General features: G+C 40.3%; 1 protein-coding gene across 1 annotated transcript in view; it reads right to left on the bottom strand.

Moving 5' to 3' along the window:
* Window positions 1-17,977, bottom strand: part of PUS7 (pseudouridine synthase 7) — a 48,113-nt gene extending 30,136 nt beyond the window's left edge. Inside the window, exons 1-2 of the mRNA XM_069801810.1 lie at window positions 17,863-17,977; window positions 16,471-16,567 (exon numbers count right to left, since the gene is read on the bottom strand). The gene's annotated coding sequence lies outside the window, so the exon portion shown is untranslated. The remainder of the gene's footprint in view (window positions 1-16,470; window positions 16,568-17,862) is intronic.
* Between the last annotated feature and the right edge of the window lie 41 nt (window positions 17,978-18,018).

Below are 18,018 nucleotides of genomic sequence, written 5' to 3'. Positions count from 1 at the left end.
GTTAGAGCAATCACCTTCACTGTATTTTTCAGTGTACAAAATTACCTTTTAATTATGAAATAAGTTCAATATTAGGGAGGATTCTGCTCTGAGACTAAGCTTGGCTGTGGGGCACAGTGGAAGTCGTATAGTGGGCTGATACAGTTGTTGGCTTGAGTCTGTTTCTTGTGTCAGACACTTGCCAATGTTGCTAATGAATAATAGGGGGAAAAGAAATCTGAAAAAGCCCTAAACTGAGTGATAAAATAGAATATGAGTTTCATGTTTCTGCTGCCAGATAGTCAGGCAATCCATGGAGTTAGTACACAGGATTTAAAATGTTGAGAGAGAAATTCCAAATATGATTTTTAGTATCCAGATAACCTCTGAATCTAAACTCTAATAAAGTTTTTCACCAAAATGACATGTTAATTAGTCAACACTATATGCAGACTCTTCTGTTAAAAAAAACATTTACTTCTACAGAAAGGCACCCAAAACCTGTACTATTCGTGCTACTCTGTTTCTGTGGAAACTGTCTGTTGGAGTGGAATAGGAAAAACGGGGGGGGGGGAGAAAAGGAGAGGTGAAGTGGTTTTGGCTGAAGTCCAGTTGGCCAGTCACAGTTTCAGCTGGGGTAACTCAGACAAGCAAGCTCTCAATGCTGAAGTCCAGACAGTTTTCTTCCCTCCTCCTCTTAACTTGCAGCGAGGGAGGAGTCTGGTTCAGCAGAAACCATTCAGAAAGTGGTTGCTCAAGCAATTTATCTGGGTTTTCCCCTGATTTTTATTCATATTAAAGAGGTGATACTTACAGATTTTTTTAATGCAGCAAGAATTTTAGTCAATCAGTAATGTTAGTCAATAGCTACCTAAAATGGTAGAGCAAGGTTTGCTCTGAAATGAGCCTTCCATTGACAGACATGTTGCACAGTCACTGGTCCTCTGAAAAGCACCATTGTATCCTTGAAAGGACACTCTCCTCTTCCAAGACTGAAAAGACACCTTTTTATCATTCTGGGGCTCCCAAAATATGCATGTTTTTGACGCATTGCTATGAAAGACAGGACAGTCTTGACTAATAAACTCAGCTCTTTATTTTCTGTTCCCTGATACTGTTTCACTGACAGTCATATTGCTTTCTCCTAGAGTAAGACAACTTTCTTAAAAATAATATTTAAATTAACAAAAGAATATATTGTGATTTTTTTTCTATTTTTAATCAATATTTGCCTGTTACCTGTGGGTGTGGGTCAGGGTAAAAATTCTAACATGATACAGTTGTGATTGATGGCCTTATTCTGTAGAAGGTGTGGGGGGGGCTCTGCTTCTATCACACACACGCAGAAAATGACCAGACTGTCATTGCAGTCTGAGGCTCCAGGTTGGAGACCCTGGGCATTTTCCTGTCTAGCCTCAGTATGCACATACTGTCACAGAAGACCAAATGGAAATGTGCGGCATGTAACATTATGTCCAAAGTTCAGTAGAGAATTCTGAATTACTGCAGGAAAAGAGGAAGGAACAGAAAAAGCAGCTTGCAAGAATGGAGATTACAGGGAAAAAGTAACTAAGGAAATCACATTATCTTTTCAAATTCAGGCATAAGTGTGCACAGACCCAGGAATTTTGGAAGAATTTCTTACAGGTAGAAGCTAAAGGGAAGGGCAAAACTCACAGGGACAGTAGCTGTGCATGGTCAGGCCTCTGCATGAACACCTACTTCTTGCTCTGCTGCTTCTACAGGTTCTTAGTAAGACACTAAAATCTCTTCAAGTCTCTCTCTAATCTCTATGCACGGGAGTTAGCAGTCAAACATGAAGAGAGGTAACTGGAACAATTCAGGGAATCCTGCCACCCTTTCCCCCTGTATGCCTGTAGTGTGTTGTGCTGTGCATGAAAGAAGCAGGAAGGGAAAAGAGAAAAAAGCAAAGCAGGCAGTTGCTATCAGACACTGGTGCTGCCTTCATTCTTTTGTGTATTAATGTTTTCATAAACTACAACTGAGTTGCAGTTCAACCTAACTTTTGAGTTTTATTTGATTCGTAAGCCATTCTACATTTTAGAAAAGTGTTCATTGTTCACAGTTGGCAGATCTGATTGCATTCCTCTTTAGGTTATTCAGGCTGTGAGTTTGACAGCTTAAGAAATATCTGTTTGTTGAAGTGCTTATTGCTGTTCACCCATTTGTACTGAATAGGAAGTTCAGGCCACACAAAGACATTATTGATACAGTCAGAACATGCCAGAAAATACATTGAAGCAACACTCCATTAACCCAAGTTAGGTAGTGCAGAAAAGTGATCACATTTATATCAATATATACTTTAGGAGACAAATTAGCCTTTTATTCACTGTAATCCATAAAATTCATCAGGCGCAAACCAGAAGGCATTAATCAGCAGCTATTTGGCTCTACACTCCTCCCTACAATAGGGTCTGGAACTGCCCTTTACAAACTGAGAAAGTGTGAAAATCTCTCTCCAGTGCAGTATGAAAGTCCCATTTGAAAATCATGACAGCCATGCTAAGTAAACAACATTCACAGAAACACTGTGGCTCACTGCTGCACTGCAACATCACACAGCAGCCATAGGTGGCCGATTTCTATACAGCAACTTTCCTGTGCACAACACACTACTCTGTGGATAGACTATTCTTTGCATAGGTCCATAAGTTTTCGTGCCACTGTTAGTCATCACTGGTCTACAAATAATAATTCCACTCATCTTCGTGGTGTTCGTTTTCCTGCTACAGAAATACAGTTGTGGATAGAGTGGCAATTACAACATGGATTATCTTGTACAAATGCACTGTATTTCCAATGCTTTCTCTCTTGCTGACAACCACATAGTCTAATAAACCACCAAAGCTTCTTCTTGCATCTTGAAGCAGCCCTCTACATAGCTGCTCAATCACATACTCACTTAGGATACAATCAGAAGAGATCCCTTCAAAAAAAATCCATAGTAAGCGTGTATTTCTACGAAATGCATTTATGTAGTGTGTGGGCAGCAGCTGCATCCTCTACAGCATACAGTATTTGCCAATGATACGATACTAAGAAAAAATGCCCTACAACACACTGCAGACAGATTTTTAGAAGGGTTCTGCTCCAGGTAGGGTGAGGAAAACTGAATTGGCTCCAGGTAGTTCAAGGTAACCAGCTTACAGTTCTGTACCCAAGTTAAAAGAATTTAGGTTCAGGATTTTTCATAACTTTTACAAAAACTGCAGACATGACAAGGGCAAGTCTCATAAATACCACCCTGCTCAATAACTGCTTATTGATAAAGGCATGCTCAGTTTTTCTCAGCAAGACTTGCCATATAAATATACAGTCAACAAGCAGGCAGCTTGACTGACTGCATGGCTGCAATTGAAACAATGCGCCTTAAGCAAAGTTGCAGCTCAGACTAACGAATCCTCAATTTGCTTTAAAGAACAAGATGCCAAATTCTGATTTTCTATTGTAACGCTAGACAGTTCACACAACTGACATAGAGGCGGTTGTACTTTCTGAGCTAAGAATACCCACAAAAGATCTGTATTTATTTGACTTCAAATATATTTGAGACACACTGGTAAAAATGTGAACAGAATTCAGACATTGGGAAGAATGCAGTTCAACTAGTCCACAAAAGAATAAATGAGAAGATTTGAACTTGGTGCAAACAAGAAAGTATTATTCTAGAATCATAACCCTGCAATTTCTCTTGCATCCCTCAGTCAGAATCAAGGTGTAATAGGGTTCAATGCCCATTTTAAAACCTTTCTTACTTATAAATCACAATATGTTCATTAGCTTAAAATAAATGTGACAACAATTGAACCAATTTCTGATCACTCAACTTATCAAATTTGTAAAGCCAGAACTCTCTGATTTTCAAACCATGTCTTCTCAAGTTTGAAAATCCCAAGACAGCATCCAAATTACACAATCATTTATACCAATTTCTTCTAATTTTAAACACTGATTCAAATTCAGACTGGAAAAGGTTCTTCACTGAGAGGGTGGTCAGTCACTGGAATAGGGTCCCCAGGGAAATGGTCACGGCATGGAGCCTGTCAGAGTTCAAGGAGAGTCTGGACGATGCTCTTAGTCATATGGTTTAGTTTTAGGTAGTCCTGCGAGGAGCAGGGAGTTGGACTCAATGATCCTTAAGGGTCTCTTCCAACTTGAGATATTCTATGATTCTAAGTTCAACAGGTAAATTTTAAAGAAAAGATGTAGAAACCCCAGCCAGAGGTTCCATTTTCAAACAACTTTGGCAATTAAGATGCAGATAGGTTCCATTAAAAAGTACTAAGATGCTGGTCTATGAAACCACTACTTTGTTTCATGAGTAGTAAAACCAATGAAGGTAATTTTTGGACAAATTTGTATCATGTGTTCCCTACATCTTCCCACCATGATGCCATCAAAATATTCTCCCAGTATTTCTCTTTGTCTCCTGCACTTCCTTCCAATGCCCTCAGCTCCCTTCTGTATCTCAAATGCCTTCCCCCCACCTTGTGATATTTCTAGTTCATTCGTACATTGTTCTAGGTGCCACCTTTGCCCTCTGCTTGCCCTTTTCCAGCTTATTGCCTGGACCACAGTAGGAGAATGGATTGACTCACTAGTGAGGATGCAGCAACTCCTGCCAAATAGAGTAGAAGGCTCCTGAGTTCTCCTTCCCTTGCTGTCAATGGAGACATTAATAGTGTCTATCCTTAGCGTCCTCATAGTAACTTTGACACTTATAAACTTCTGCCAGCTTCATTTGAAATTGGACAATGAATTAAAAAAATATCAGATGGGGACCAACCCTTTATGCAAAACCTGTTTTCTTAGAAAATATGTGAAGAAAATATTAATACAAATACTATAAAAAATTAAAACATGAGTAAAATAGCAATTAAAGTAGCTTTAGGGATTATTCACTTAGATATTTTAATTAGTTTAGAGTATTAGATTGCTTGCACTCAGTACAAATAAATAATTTTCCACTTCAGAAAAATAACTTAAGATTATAATTTAGAAAGAAGTTAAATGAGTTATGAGATGAATAAGATTTGGAGTTAAAACTTTAAGAACCTGGCTAAAATTTTCTGACATTTGCAAATGTGCTGGTGCTAGCATTTCTTGGCATTTTAAAATGACTGTGTTGCGAGCTGTAATACTTATGCAAGGGATAGAAATTTGACGTACATTTCTATAAATAGAAATATATAGATACAGTTTTTCTATAGATAGTGTTCAGATTCAACACTTTTGGCCCTACAAAAGGATGATTTTCCAATTTAATTAAATACTGCTTCAATAAAAAACTCTGTGGTTAACTAAGTGTCTGGTCTTCATTAATAGATGTCTTCGTTTTATTGCTGAGAAAACAAACAGAAATGCAGCATGATAACAAACATGAAACTTTTGAGATATAGCTGTTCTGCAAAGTTTTCAGACATTGCAAACAGAAGTTGAGAGGTAGGGTACCACGACCTCATTAATTAAATTAAACCTTTAAATTAAATTAAAGGATGGAAGTAGTAAAAATAGAGATGTTTTTAAATTCCAAGTGCTTAAATATACTGGGTGAATTGTTGCTATATACAAATAGGGATTATTCCTTTAGTCAGAGGTCAAGCCTAGAAAGCCCCCACAAAAGTAACTCTTAAGAAACAGGAAGTTAATGATAATGCTACTTTCAGAAAAACAGGGAAAGAATCTGAAATATCTGTGCTCTTTTACTGTCTGCTGGGAAGGCATGATTAAGCAGTGATTAAATTCAGAAAAAAAGAATTCTCATCCACACAGTATTCAAGAAACTCATTATTAATCTAAAATGCTCTAAACTTTCTCAAGTCCTGTCTAAACTGCAGAAGTGTTGTGCCGCACAATATACCCTAACTCTGGTTCCTTAGTTCCTCCAGACTGGAGACCAGACCAGAGCACAGTACAGCTGCTTTCTTGCCTCATGCCCAATTCTTATTCCACCCATCAAAACCAGGTGGTGCAGAAGGTCAAGTGTGGCTGGATTTCATTTAAATGTAAGGCTGAGAAATAGCTGGGGCTTCTGGGTCCTGAATTTCAAATTGACTCAGTGATCTACTGGCCAATGAGACTGAAATGTATCGCTACATGACAGACTGTAATTTAGGGTCTAGGATCACAGAAATAGTTCTCAGCTTTGCAGATCCTGTATAACTACAGCTTGTATTAAAAAATTTAGGCTAACTTTAACTAGTTAGCTTGCGTTTATCCAGCAGTGTAGCCTGCTAATTTTCTAGGTTACTAATTCATTAATTCAGTAATTTAGCACAGAGTAACCACAGGTCACCAACAACAGGCTGCTGCTGTAGTACCCAGGCTGGCTCATTTAAAGATAATGCAGACCTGCATATGCAAGTTGCACCTGTACCTTTGTCTGCAGTGGGGGTTTAAAAAAATTTCAGGAAGGGATGTTTCATCCTGACAACAAAAAAGTAAAATTATTAGGCTATGATGAAAATCTGAGCCATTTCTTCTCAGAGAGAGGAAAAGTTAAGAGTTACACAAGGCCACTGATGTCCAAAAACAGGATAGGAGAGGAAACAGAGCTTATACTTTTACACCTTGCGATCTCTTCCTGAAAGTCATATTAGGAAATGTTCTTGAAGTCCTCTGAGTTTAGTCTTACCTGCATAGCTAAGGGGATAAATTAGTCATGTTTTGTTTACTTGGTATCCATCCCACCTATTTTGCAGTGTGAACATGAATCACAGCATGTGCACTGTGATGCTATTCTGCACAATTTAATAAAACTTCTATTTTCGTCTATTTATTAATTTTCCATTTACCTCCTGAATATGAGGGACCATACAGCAGTTTAAGCTCCTGTTTTCACATGACTTTTTCCATTTCTGTACAGCTATTTCATTCAAGCAGTGCAAAAAGAGACCTCTGGGACAGCTGTGTTCCAGCATGCTGTGAGCTAGCTGGAGACTTGCAGTTGTGCAAGGAACAAGTGTTCCTCTAGGGTGAGCACAGCCAAAAGAGAATTCTGGAGGGCATACTCTTACAGATTATTATTGTCCTGGTTTTGGCTGGGATAGAGTTAATTTTCTTTTTAGTAGCTGGTATAGTGTTATGTTTTGAATTTGGTATGAGAATAATGTTGGTAATACACTGATGTTGTCAGTTGTTGCTCAGTAGTGTTTAGACTAAGTCAAGGATTTTTCAGCTTCTCATGCCCAGGCAGCGAGAAAGCTGGAGGGGCACAAGAAGTTCGGAGGGGGCACAGCCAGGACAGCTGACCCAAACTTGCCGAAGGGATATTCCATACCATGTGATGTCATGCCTAGTATATAAATTGGGGGAGTTAGCCAGGGGAGGTGGATCACTGCTCGGGAACTAACTGGGCATCGGTTGGTGAGTGGTGAGCAATTGCATTTTGCCTCACTTGTTCTGCATATTCCAATTCTTTTATTATTTTTACTGTCATTTTATTATTGTTATTATTATCGTTATTATTTTCTTCCTTTCTGTTCTATTAAACTGTTCTTATCTCAATCCATGAGTTTTACTTTTTTTCCTGATTCTCTCTCCCGTCCCACTGGGTGTGGGGGGGGTGAGTGAGTGGCTGCGTGGTGCTTAGTTGCTGGCTGGGGTTAAACCACAACAATTATTTTTTGTAAGTTTGAGTAGGAAAGGATCAAGCAGGAAGTAATTCAATGCCAGAAAAAGAAAATAAAATGCATCTACTGGCACATTCACACTGGACAGCTTCTGAGGCGGAACAGTTTGTCTCAGATCTTAGATTGGGGCAAAAAGGGCTGTACTGTCGGAAATTCCTGCAGCAAAGGTAGTGAAGTGGTAACCTAGATATGGAGCAGACCTCAAAAACATCCAAATGGACAGAGACCATGGATTTATCAAAGGACAGAGTCACACAGAAACAGAACTGATAACAGAGCCACCAGGTAAAAGGTCTGTTCTTTGTTATGGATAGAATTACAGCATCACCGCAGTATAACCTATGCAGGTATTAATGTGGGGGACAGCAGACGGCATAGTATGTCCCTTCCTTTGGTCAAGGACAGGAGTTGTATCACTCCCTTGTCTCCTTTTCCCCCTTATGCCCCTTATTCTAGTATGTGCGTACATATATGATCCATGTGGGATGTGGGTATGTGCACATAAATTCCAACTGGGGAAAATTTACCTATGCAATTAACGATTTACTCTAGCCATGGTTTAACTGGGAACTATCAAACTTATTCAAGTTGGGATTAGATGCTTAGCAAGAATCAAGTGCCTATCTTTTATCTATACCTACTGAATTCTGTGAGTGTCATACAGGTACTAGCATTAAAGTGCTGTTCAGGGAGTGTCCATGGTAAGTCCCACTTGTATTAAGTGAAGAAATAATTTTGTGCTTGCAGTGTTTGGCCTTCTGTGACTTTTAGTTCACACAATGCTTTCCAGCCAAAAAAAAAAGAATCAGATTTATTTGTAGCTAGCCTTGGCATCCTAATTCAGTGTCCTTTTAATGCTCAGCTGTATATTTTCCCTGTTCCTGCTTGATGAGTCTTACAAGTGATTGAAATATGAGAAAATCACAGTGGTCAGTGAAATTGCTGGAGAGACCTAACTTCCTGTATCTGTTCTACAGATTATTGGCTCTCTCCATTCAGTGCTTTGCTAACTGGTCACCAGATTATAATAGTCTTCTACCAGATGCCAGGAAAAACTGTTTCTTCTTGCAATCTGGGACCTCCAACTGATTAATATATCCTCATGGCACTGCTGTTTGAAACCTTAACTGGTAAACATCCCTTTTATCTGACAGTCCCAGTCCCTCAGCAAGGGTCTCCTAACCATCAAAATTTCTGTGTAAGAATGCATTAATATGAAATACTATAGGCTCTGTAGACTGGCGGCGTGGGATATAACTGTTTCTAAACAGAAAAGAGAGATGAAATGAAAGCATAGTAAGCATATAAAATATTAATTTAAGGCTTAGTATGATACAAAGTGTTACAGGGGTGGTATTTTTTTTCTTTTCTCTCTGTGGGCAATATCATATTTGGTGAAAAGGACCCTGATCCAGCAAAGATTAAAAAACCCCAACAAAACCAAAACAAAACCAACAAAGATTCAAGGATAACCTGCTGCAAATAAGCCTTGGACACAGGCCTAATGTGCATCTTGAGTTCTACTGAAAAAGGAGCTAGGAAGAAGGAAAAATTGGTTGACAATAGTTTAGAGAACAACTGGAAAGTTAGAATACACAAGTTACAAAATCAAGTATAGTTTCCTGAGTTGCTCTTTCCCCTCATGTCCAATAAGCTGCAGTCCCCACATCTTTACCAGGCTGTATGTGATATACAGGGGACACATACTTCACATCATCAGGTTCTTCCTTCAGCTGTCTAAGCAATTCCAGATTTTAAAGGGTAATAGCCAACCATAAACTCCTGAAATGGAAGACCACCTGCACAGACGTACTTCTTTTACGTGAGGACCAGGCTGGCTCTAGAGAAAAGGAGAACAGTATGCTGGCAGTGCAGATTTCCATTACAATTGAGATTATTGTTAATTTCATCGCAAATAAGATTTTTGCATATTTTTCTTATTTGCAGGTAGATTTCCAGTACTATTTCATTCGGTACTTTAGTTTGTAACAGAATTCTTGATCTTGAACTATGTATTATTTTGGGGAAGGAAAGAAGAGACAGGGAGCCTTTTTCAAAGTTTTGAACAGGGCAGACAAAGATGCTATAACCAGAACAGTATTAGATGAACTGGGATGTGGACAAAACCATTGACAACATCGCATTTCCACATGGATTTCAACTACAGTTCAAAGGAAGAGAGAGAAAAGGCACACTCTGTTCTCCTGGATTGTCAGTGATAAGAGGCATGCTGTGAGTGTATCCACTGGATTTAGCAGTGTATTGAGTTCACAGTATAATTTCTTGCTTCTGTCCCCATAAAAATGGTACAGTGCATTCAGAAATGGTACAGTGCATTGTTCCATTGAATGCAAATAGCATCGAGCATATTGGTAAACAAATAGATTTGGATGTACCCTACCATCAACTAATCAGATGTGCATTCTGTTACTATTTTACAATTGGTTCTTGCCATTCTGCTTTTACAACTGTTTTCTGCAATTGTGTTCTTACTTTAAGAATAATGCATAAGGTAGGACAGAGGAGGAGATTTTAGGAAATGGACTTATATGCCTACTGTAACTAGTGTTTGAAGGGAATAAAAGCTGTTATTTTCACAACAGGTTAAAGTCAGTTATCTGGACAAAGAATAAATCGTCCTACAATGGATTTCTTCCTCACTAGGAATTGAAATAGCCATGATCTTTTAATTTTGTGCTTTATACCTCTCTGTATCAGGGCAGCCCAGCTAGTCAAGTACTGAGTGCTCTGGAAGGTGAGTAAAAGTCTTGATACTTAGAAGTTACTGTAAATAGATCATAGTCATAGAATCATAGAATGGTTTGGATTGGAAGGGACCTTAAAGGTCATCTAGTTCCAACCCCCCTGCCATGGGCAGGGACACCTTCCACTAGACCAGGTTGCTCAAAGCCCCATCCAACCCGGCCTTGAACACTTCCAGGGATGGGGCATCCACGTCCTCTCTGGGCAACCTCTGCTAGTGCCTCACCACTCCCACAGTGAAGAACTTCTTCCTTACATCTAATCTAAATCTACCCTCTTTCACTTTAAAGCCATTACCCCTTGTCCTATCACTACAGGCCCTTGTAAAAAGTCCCTCCCCATCTTTCCTGTAGGCCCCCTTTAAGTACTGGAAGGCTGCTAGAAGGTCTCCCTGGAACCTTCTCTTCTCCAGGCTGAACAACCTCAACTCTCTCAGCCTGTCTTCATAGGAGAGGTGCTCCTGCCCTCTGATCATCTTCCTGGCCCTCCTCTGGACTCACTCCAACAGGTCCATGTCCTTCTTATGTTGGGGGCTCCAGAGCTGAACGCAGTACTCCAGGTGGGGTCTCACCAGAGTGGAGTAGGGGGGAAGAATCATCTCCCTTGACCTGCTGGTTATGCTTCTTTTGATGCAGCCCAGGATACGGTTGGCTTTCTGGGCTGCAAAGGCACGTTGCTGGGTCATGTTGAGCTTCTCGTCAACCAACAGCCCCAAGTCCTTCTCTGCAGGGCTGTTCTCAATCCACTGATTGCCCAGCCTGTATTTGTGCTTGGGATTGGCCTGACCCATGTGCAGGACCTTGCGCTTGGCCTTGTTGAACTTCATGAGGTTCACATGGGCCCACCTTTCAAGCCTGTCAAGGTCCCTCTGGATGGCATCTCTTCCCCCAGCATGTTGACTGCACCACACAGCTTGGTGTTGTCAGCAGACTTGCTGAGCGTGCACTCAATCCCACTGTCTATGTCACCGACAAAGATGTTAAACAGCGCTGGTCCCAATACTGACCCCTGAGGAATGCCACTCGTCACTGGTCTCCACTTGGACATCAAGCCATTGACCGCAACTCTTTGAGTGTGACCATTCAGCCAATTCCTTATCCACCGAGTGGTCCATCCATCAAATCCATCTCTCTCCAATTCAGAGCCAAGGATGTCATATGCGACAGCATCAAATGCTTTGCACTAGTCCAGGTAGATGATGTGAGTTTCTCTTCCCCTATCCACTAATGCTGTAACCCTGTCATAGAAGGCCCACCAAATTTGTCAGGCATGATTTGCCCTTAGTGAAGCCATGTTGACTGTCACCAATCACCGCCTTATTTTCCATGTGTCTTAGCATAGTTTCCAGGAGGATCTGCTCCATGACCTTGCCAGGCACAGAGGTGAGATGGGCATGTTGTGTGAATGCAGTTTTACAGTGTAGAGATTTTAAAGGCCTGGCTTCAGTAAATACTGCAATGAAGACATAGTCTTTGCTGACAATATTTATATTCTTAATGTTTATTATATTTTGCAGCTCTGAAGGCAAAAGCATGTGAATATTTCCTACCACGGTCATTTGTGTTACTACAATGAATGGCAAAGTGGGTGTAAAACATGGATAAATCAAACCCGAAAAATCAAGCCCACTGAATTCATTTCTAAGAAACAATGCACAAGGCTAAATTGCAGTGGATTAATTCTTTGTGCTTTGAATGAACATAGCTGACTGTTTATAATATTTTCACAGTTATTTGATGTCACGCATTTTATAGTAGGAGCACAGGGAATTTCACGTGCCTAGAGGTGGATAATCAGTCTTTATTCAGTTCTCTGAAAGTAACAAAGTTCATTTATGAGTGTTCTTTGTGAAAGCTGGAAAGAAATACTAGTTGGCTAACAAGCCAAGCCAGTTCTGCTTTTGTTTTTAACAATTAGCTATAACAATTTCTGCTTTTAAAAAATTCATTTTGCTGTTTTACATGGTGTAGATATGGTAAAGACATAACCAGATAGAATGAAACTGAATGGCTAGTTCACACATGTTATGAACCAGGCCGGTAATGCCTATGGCTATTGAAGCTGGTTGATATTTCACTTTCTAAGATCCAGTTACTGTTAAATTTGTAAAATCTTAATCATATGGGATGAAATATCCCATGCTGAGTAATGAAATATTCATACTTTTTAAAGAATGTTGATCATATTAAAACAATCCTGAGATACTTCTTGGAAATGCCCCTCTAGCACAGTAGTTCTTTGGATCCAGTATGTAGTCAAGACTAAGTAAGCAAAAGTGGCACTGTTCTGTGCCTTAATGGTAAACAGTAGTGTACTGATAGCTGTAGCTGCTAATGCATGTTGCCTGTGTAACTGAGCCATCGTTTACCAAACAGTTACTTCCTACAAAACAGGACACCTTACTTTGCTCTCAAGATTAAGTTCTGGAACTGTACCCCGACAAACCAGTTTGACCAGTGCTTCTTTACTGGCCATTCCACTAACAGAAGTTTATTTCAGAATGCATTGTAACCAGTAAGTTTGTAAAGGAACACTGGTCCTTGCTGAGATGTGGTTAAGGTAATGGCTGTTAATTTCCCAGAAAGGTATTGGTGAGGGCGTTATAGCAATATCACACTGGAGGATGTGTGAAGAAAGGACATGTGGGGCACTACTGACATAACATGGCATCATCCTACTAGTCAGCTAGTATCTGATTTTTCTGAAGGCTGTGAAAACATCTTGTATCAAGTAAAAATACAGGGGACGTTGTGGAGAAGAAAGAGGCTTTATTCTTCAAGAGAAAATGAGTCAATTGCTTCCTCTTACATTAAGCTTGAGCTTACAGTTTGTCCCTTGTTGTTTTCATTGTGACTATTGTTTGTGTAGTCCAAGCCAAGAGAAAAGGAAACTGGGTAAGCCCTGCATCTGATTTCTAATGGATTCTCATCATTGGTTGGCAATCCCTACTTTTGAGTAGGAAGCTGAGATTTCATAGAAAGAGGCCTTAGTATCAAAGATGTGCCTTTGCAATCCCTATGAAAATCTTCTCAAGTTTGGCCAAATTATGAGACTTTGTAAAACAGCATTGTGCACATGTTGCACAGAGACATGTGAGAGTTTAATACTTAAGTCTCCATGCTCACTTAGGAGATAAATCTCTCAAGCACGTGACCAGACTGCATAGCTGCCATTCAGAGAGAAATAGTAGGCATGAGTCCAAACAACTGCTGCATCACTACTGAAGACCTTTCCCTATAATTGCTTGTGTTGTATTTGATTAGGACACTGAGAGCAGTCACTAATCTTTCAGTGATCCTCTCTTCCCTTGCTGACCTTTAATCAGCATGAACGAAGAAACCAACCAATTTAAATAGAGGGAAAAAAGGCAATAGATTGGAACAAGTGTATAAGGGAGCTTGAGATGAGAAGGGCAAGCTGGGTAAAGAGGTGGGAACCAGTAGGAGAGGGGGCTAATGAAGACATTTAAGACAAGGACCCAGGAAAGTGGAGGAAGTTTAACTGAAGTGGTATTTGGGAGCCTGCTGGAAGTAATAGGGGAAGCTAGAATGAGTCATTCTGGAAATCTGGGTACTTCAACACTAGAAGAAGTATTATCATAAAAATATTGCCACATTCTGTTTTAATCCTATTTCAGATCTGAGTTAAGTCATGCCAGTTCATGCCCTATTTTAGACTACGTACAATACATATCTGGGTTGATGCAGCTATTTCTGGGCACAGGTAAGTCCTTAATTTCATGTCAAATTGGTGTTAAACTGGTCTGCTTTGTCCTTATATATTTCTTCTTTTATTAGTACTCCCAATTAACTTGATAAACAAGAATTCTCCACCAATGTTAACTGTGCAACTGGCATACACTATACCATTTTAAAGATGAAGAAAATGAGTCACGTGAGTCATGTAATTTGCTTTAGGAAGAGCACAATGAATCAGTGAATGAGCCAGGAATCTAAATTCGGGTATTTCTGACCTCCTGTTTTTTCTGGAAATCCCAACTCATGGTTCCTGCTATTTTTTCTCATTACACTATGGACATAACAATCCTACTTTTCTTGTTTAATGTGTGCATTGCTCCTATTAATGTTAACTGTTTATACTCAAGCAGTAATGCACCAACAGTCCTTCTGACTTTAAAAGCAAACCCAGCTTATTACTTGCTGTTGCTTAACACTTCCCATTGGTAAGTTTGTTGTCTGTGTGGCTCAAAACCAAGCTGAGAATTGTCCTCTCTGCTTTGTTTACATAACGGGGGGGGGTGGTGGGGGGGAGAAGAACGTTAAGAACGTTGGTAGCCAGAAAATTCTTTAAGTGAACAAGAGAAGGACAGACTCATTGTTTGTATGCCTACACAAGTGTATCATACTTAACAAAATGCGAAATGGATGTGGGAACTGAAGGAACAAGAGACAACCATGAAAGGCGAGAGGATGAGAAGGGTGGACTTGCATATTAATAAGAACTCTCCTTTAATTGGGAATTTCCTTTCACTACGTTGGTCTTTTTCCTTTTTCCACCACCCATCTTTTTTTTTCCTTCCTCTGCCTTATGTGTTATTTCTCGTTTCTTCATTCTGTGCAAGAGCAGCATGAAGTTGGCTCATATCCTGATTTCTGAGAAAGTGCAGTTCAGAGAGCATGCTACCACACAGTGGGAAAAGCAGTGCTGAAAGGAACTGGTACAGCAATCAGGGCAAAAGCTTGTAACGTTCCTCTGCTGAAGGAAGAATTTTGAATTATTCTCAGAAAGATGAAAATATCATGTTTACAGGATTGCTGCTAGGTAACTTTTTATTCTGTACAAACGTATTCCATTCACATCTGAAAAGTTAATGTCTTCTTGTGTAAGTGGGATATTTCAAAGCCAGGTGAAAAGGAAACAAACCAAACATCTGTGGGGTGTCAGGTGACTGGTCCAAACTATATTATAAACAGGTAAAAATATCATTCCATAAATTGATATTTTCTCTTTCTTCTCCCCTGATGTTTGCACCTAAGATCACCTAAATCTGCTGTTGTCCCTCCTTTCTGCACAGGTCATATCACCTAAATCTCATAGTGCCCTTCCCCAGCGTGAATGAGCTCTATGGTAATCCTTGTAATAAAACAGACACCTGTTCCCATATTATGTTCAAAGAGAGACAGCCAGAAATAGATACATTCTGACCCAGTTCACCGTTCTTTATTTATGTTGTATACTGATTTTACAAATGCCTTCTTTTGCTATTTAGTCTGTCTTCTCTCTTGACTCATCATTTGTTTTTGAAAAAGCAAAGTTACCCACAGTAAGACATATATTGAAATAAGGATGGAGAATTTCACTGGAATGAGTGGATTCAAATAAACATAATCCAGGGTAGATCCATTCTTAACAACCACATACCTTCAATTATTTCTGTAATTTTTTGAATTTTCACCTTCTGTTTGTGTTCTCAGGAAAGGAGTTACACTCCCAAGAGTCTGAGAAATAAGGTGGGGTTTGGTTTTTTTTTTGTTTGTTTCTGAAATACATCTAGCCTCTATTGACCTTAATTTACTCTCCAGTTAGTTAATTGTACATGTTAATCCTCTATACATACATACAGAGGCTCAGTAATTTTTTTGCAGTTCTGCATAAGCACCCTCTGAGTGGCTCTTAGGGGCATGGCAGGGCGAGGAATAAAACAACAAAAACCAGGAAGAATATAGTCCCCAAATATGTGTCCATTAGAACTGAAAGAAATGGACTGTGTAGTATACACCCACCTGGTCTTAACATAATTCCTTCTCTGTGCGCTAGCAGATTGTTCCCTTGCCCTGATTATGTTGCTGACATTATGCTTGTGAACAAAATTCCTTCCTGACTCCAGATTTGGTGAATTTATAATCCTGTTGATGTAAACAAAGCTCACTGTACTTAGATAAGACCCAATTGTCCAATCAATTCTACATATAAACCTCCTGTTGGAGTAAATAGAATTGCACATGAGTAGCCGAAAAGATGACTGGGACCCTGATATGGTTTCTGCTCTATAGCCATAGCTATAAGGTAACTTATGCCAGCACTGCCCTGACAAAGAAAAAAGCAGTCTCACCGTTTTCTCCATCATCAGCTGCTTGTCTCTACAGTTCTCTGTACAGGTAGAAGAATTCGTGCAGCAGCACAATTTAACCAATGAAGTTAAAATTAGCCTGGAAACAAAGGGTAAATAAGTAATCTGCTTTTTAACATTCAACTATTATTAATTTTCATGCATCTAAACTTTCTCAGCAGAAAGCCTTCAAAATTTCAGTACAGCCTTCTGTTGCCTGACCTATCACACTGAACTATCACTAAAAGACTAACCACAAGGGAGACATGTAACATACCAACATTGCACGTTACCCAAGTAGTAGCTTACACTGGAAATGTTTTTCTCCTGTGTTCTTTTATGATGGAGGATGGGACACAGAAAATGTTTTGATTTAGAAATGCAGCTGCGGTGCTTCATGAGAGCTGTAGTTTAGGAACTTCATGGTCATATTCTTTTCTGTTCACCAGGCTCTCTAGTCAGGCAAGAAAGTACTATACATTATGGTACCTCCTCTTTCGAGTTGTCTAGCTTTATCTTTCTGTTCCTGTCCAGCTCCTAGGCTGAACTAACTGTAACTAGGGATTCAATTTTCTGTCTAGTTGAAATCTCCATGATCCAATTACTGAAGACCAGTGATTACTGCTAGTTCCCTTCACTCTCATAATACCTTGACCGCAGCTGCTTTTAGATCTTCATCCTTATGAATTCTGTCTTGCCATTTAGGGAGGCAGTTCTGCCTCAAAATTTAATTACTGTCCCGTTATCTTTCAGTTACTATGCTTTTGAACTCCAGTCCCATGCGGAGATGAGCCAGACAAGCCTCACGCTCATACTGCAGTTTTTGATATGACCCAGATCATTTTCTGCACCAGGCATAAGTTACAGACAACACAAAATTTCAGCCATAATGCTGTCAAAAATTGAGCCATGCTACGCACAGCACAAGTAAGAAGAGAGAGTTTTCAACAGGTCACTGCTAGGCCAAATTTGAATAGAGCCCGGTATCACAGGCAACAAGATGTCAGGAGGAGAAAAACACTTGCCAAGAGTTGTCCATCATGACAATCAAAAACTTTGTGTGAATCAGAATTAAGGAAATCTGATTTCCCTGGATTTGTGTCATGAGGTTAATTGGTCCTGGCGTCTAACCCCACACAGGTCTTGGGACAAGCTAAAGCTGATCTCGCCCTGGCTGCTGCCAAGGAGGCAGATCGCCACCTCCACCCCCTCCGTTTGCTCTCCTTTTCTTCTCACAGCTCCCAGCACTTCGCGGCACAGGGCGGATCGCTTCGCTACTCTGACCACAAACCGAGACGTCTGGGGAGGGAAGTGCTGTTCACCAAAACTAATTTCCAGTTGGCTCAACGACCCGACAAAGCCCACCGCGGCGGCAGCCCCGTAACACATACGGACCCGTGAAAGAGGCAGCGGCTGGTCAGAGAGCGAAGCTGCCCCCTCTGCCAGCGGTACGGCCTGGCGCTGAGGGGCCGGGCCGGGCCGGGCGCTGAGGGCCCGCTCCCCGCCTCAGGTGCGCTCCCGCCGGGCCCGCGCCGCCACCTGCCGCCGCCC

Source organism: Haliaeetus albicilla, chromosome 14, assembly GCF_947461875.1.
Source record: "Haliaeetus albicilla chromosome 14, bHalAlb1.1, whole genome shotgun sequence".
Lineage (NCBI taxonomy): Eukaryota > Metazoa > Chordata > Aves > Accipitriformes > Accipitridae > Haliaeetus > Haliaeetus albicilla.
The sequence above is the reverse complement of the archived record's forward strand: the minus strand, read 5'-3'. Positions and strand labels throughout refer to the sequence as shown.